Source organism: Phocoena sinus, chromosome 5 (assembly GCF_008692025.1).
Source record: "Phocoena sinus isolate mPhoSin1 chromosome 5, mPhoSin1.pri, whole genome shotgun sequence".
NCBI lineage: Eukaryota > Metazoa > Chordata > Mammalia > Artiodactyla > Phocoenidae > Phocoena > Phocoena sinus.
In genome coordinates, this window is record NC_045767.1 from 9,636,874 (window position 1) to 9,640,824 (window position 3,951).

The 3,951-nt window shown below is 45.2% G+C and overlaps 1 pseudogene; it reads left to right on the top strand.

Annotated features, from left to right (window-relative positions):
• Positions 1-305: 305 nt before the first annotated feature.
• On the top strand, positions 306-1,674 carry LOC116754586 (annotated as a pseudogene).
• Positions 1,675-3,951: the final 2,277 nt, after the last annotated feature.

Consider the following 3,951-nt stretch of genomic DNA (forward strand, 5'->3'; position numbering starts at 1 on the left):
GTTGTTATTTCTAATTTACTAAGTCAAGCCATGTAGAGTTAAAGAATTTGGGCATGGTTACAGGGAAACAACAGTGCAGTCAAAACTAGAACCAGGGAAGCAGACGAATCTCAAGGAAGCCGGCTTTGGCCCTGCGGCTGCTGCCATCATCGCCGTGGAGAAATTGTTGGAGCCGGCAGCCTAGGAATGAGTCTCCTCTCAGCCTCTGAGTTCACCTGGTCAGAATCCTTGGATGAACCTGTGGGACCCTTCCTTCTAGCCCTGTGGTTTGGAACAAGTGGCTTTGGGACTGTAAGAGGATCTACAAAGATTCTCAGGGACTGCTAGGTTCACCCCTGATGGCATCAGGCACTGCCAGCCGCTCAGAGGATGATGGCACTGGCAGAAGCGGGCCTCCTCACAGGCTTTGGCACCATCCCTAAACGGAGAAGCACCTCCAGGTTCACCAAGAGAAAGAAGTTTGATGATGAGCTGGTGGAGAGCAGCCTGGCTAAGTCCTCTACCCGGGAGAAGGGGGCCAGTGGGGTGGAACCAGGGCACTGTTCGGGGAGTGAACCCTCCCTCCTCCAATGAGAAGGAGAAGGTGTCCAAGGCCCCCATCGTCCCTGTGCCACCCAGCCCAGCCCCAGCCCCTGGACTCACCAAGCGGGTGAAGAAGAGCAAACAGCCACTCCAGGTGATCAAGGATCTGGGCTGCTGGAAGCCTGCGGACGACCTCCTGCTCATCGATGCCGTGTTGCAGACCAATGACCTGACATCTGTCCACCTGGGCGTGAAGTTCAGCCGCTGCTTCACCCAGCAGCACCGGTACGCCCTGCTCTACGATCCTGTCATCTCCAAGCTGGCCTGCCAGGCCATGAGACCCACTGCTGCACTCAGAGGCCGTTGCCGCCATCCAGAGCAAGGCCCTGTTTAGCAAGGCTGAAGAGCGGCTGCTGAGCAAAGTGAGATCGGCCAGCCAGCCCACCTTGGAGACTTCCAGGACCTGCTGCACAGACGCCCTGATGCCTTCTACCTGGCCCCAACTGCCAAGACTCTACAGGCCCACTGGCAGCTCATGAAGCAGTATTACCTGTTGGAGGACCAGACAGTGCAACCGCTGCCCAAGGGGGATCAAATGCTGAACTTCTCGGACGTAGAGGACTTGATTGACGACAGTAAAGCTCAAGGACATGTGAGATAAAGTCCTAGACCATGAGCTGATGGTGGCTGACCGGCTCCAGAAACGAGAGATTCGTCAGCTGGAACAGGAACTGCATAAGTGGCAGGTGCTAGTAGATAGCATCACAGGCATGAGCTCTCCAGACTTTGACAGCCAGACCCTGGCAGTGCTGCGGGGCCGCATGGTGCGGTGCCTGAGGCGCTTGAGAAAGAGCACCCTAGGCAGAGCAACCGAGGGTAACCAGATTGACGTGGACCTGTCTCTGGAGGGTCCGGCCTGGAAGATCTCCCGGAAGCAAGGTGTCATCAAGCTGGAAAAAAGATGGTGACTTCATTGCCAATGAGGGCCGGCGGCCCATCTACGTCGATGGACGACCTGTGCTGTGTGGCTCCAAATGGCGCCTTAGCAACAACTCCGTGGTGGAGATTGCCGGCCTGCGATTCGTCTTCCTCATCAACCGGGACCTCATTGCCCTTATTCCGGCCGAGGCTGCCAAGATCATGCCACAGTGAGAAGTGGTGGCAGGACCCATGGGTTCTCTCTGGCCTCAGTTTCCCCTGCCATCTCAGACCCCTGGAGCTGGGAACTCAGGCTCCTGGAAAAACCAGAGGGGCTGTGGTTGACTCAGCTCCTGGCCTCTCGATCTGAGCCTCTGCGGGGGCAGGGGGCGGGCCAGGGCTGGCCCTGGGGAAGCCCCTAGAGGCTGGGACTCTCAGGCTTCCTTGGTGTCGGAGCCCCTCCCCTTCTCTTCCTGCAGAGGACCCTACCCTTTTCCCCAGATTCCCACCTTTGCCCCGTGTCTCCAGCTGATTAGCTTCAGATTTTTCCTTTATTAGTTTTCTTTTGTAAATACAGAGCACTGAGTTCCAAAAAAAAAAAAAAAACTAGAACCAGGTATGTTTACCTCTAAGGTTAAATTTCATTCAACTATAGTTACCACATTTGTGACACTGCAAATGCATAAGTAGCCTTATTTGTACCCTTCAATGAAGAACCTATATAATAGAAAACATATACAAACTTCAGAAAGGGATATAATAATTTACTTCATTTTAAACTATTATTATGAATGATACACTTTTAAACCCTCATGTAAACTAAAATATTACTCTTCCACTTCTAAGAACACATTATTGAAGATATATTAAACAAATAGTAACATACGGATGATAATTTAATGAATATAGTAATTTGGCTAAATTGTTTAAATTTATAAAGAAATAGGACATTTTACATTGGTTGGAAATTCTTTTGCAAACTTCCCTAGCATCATTCTCCTCTCACCCAAAGGTAACATTAAAATATTCTAAAATTAGTATTTAAGATCCTGAACTTATTACTTAATATGATGGCAGCCACAGATGGTAGAGTGCATTGTTATTTTTCCTTTACAGTAGCAAATACTTATTAGAATACATAATAGAAACAAAGACATTGCATACAATTATCAAAAAATGATAAAGTGTCAAACTACTAATAGAGCATATATAAAAGTTATGGGAAAAATTTAAATGTTTTATTAAAATATATGAAAATGACCATGTATAAATGGATGGGATATCATATTTATGAAAAGGATACATCTATATCATGATTATTAACGCTTTATAATTTGTTCCACTTAAAGGGATTCTAATAAAAATTTTAATAGGTGTTTGTGTCTGTAGTTGTGGGTGTGTAAAATTCAAAAATCTTTTATAAATCTTTGACGTAAGTTCTTAAATTAACAACAATTAAAAGAAGAATTATATTGAGAAAATTGCTTTACAAAATATGTAAAAAGATATATAGTATAATATTAGCACAGGGATAAAGAAAACAAAGGAACATATTAGAAAACTGAAGGAATTGTTCCACATATATATGGAAATATGTAGGTCAAGAACAGCAGCATTAAACTGAGAAAATTCATCCCTTAGAAGGAAAATAAAAGACAGATATCTTCTCACACCACAGCTAGATGTACATTCTGTGTGGGTTATAGATATAAATGTGAAAGCTAAAGCTCTAAAACGTGACAAAGACAACTTCTGCTCTTCAATCTGTTCTCACTTTTCATAGTAAACAGCTTAACAACAACAATAAAACAATAAAAGACAAAAATATGGCTCACATGTGGGCACATAATAAAGAAACATATTCAAAACTAAATTGTGTTTAGTTTTGAAATTAGAAATTAGATGTGACCATGTAAGTACATTTTCTACAGTAGAAAGCAAACAAAGGTTATGTTCAGAAATTCTGGGATAAGACACTTAAGACATCCTGTGTGCATGTCTCTTCTCGCCTTTCATTGGTTGGACAGAGATGATAGATGCTCTGCAGGGGACGATCCCAGGATGACTGCTGTACAGCACACTGGCTGGATGTGAGCAGGCTCAAACATTATGACCAGCAGTAGTGAGTAGTGTAGAACCCATTACTCCAGAAAAATGGTACAGATGAACCTATTTGCAGGACAGGAATAGAGACGCAGACGTAGGGAACATGTGGACACACTGGGCAGGGGGAAGGGGTGTGGGAGATTGGAATTGACGTATGGGCACTGCCATGTGTAAAACAGATAGCTAGTGGGAACCTGCTGTATAGCGCAGGGAGCTCAGCTCCGTGCTCTGTGATGACCTAGATGGATGGGAGGGGGGGTCGGGGGGAGGTCCAAGAGACAGGGGATATATGTATACATATAGCTGATTCACTTCGTTGTACAACAGAAACTAACACAACATTGTAAAGCAACTATACCCCAATTAAAAAAAAAAGTATATCACTTTGTTAAGATCCACATATAT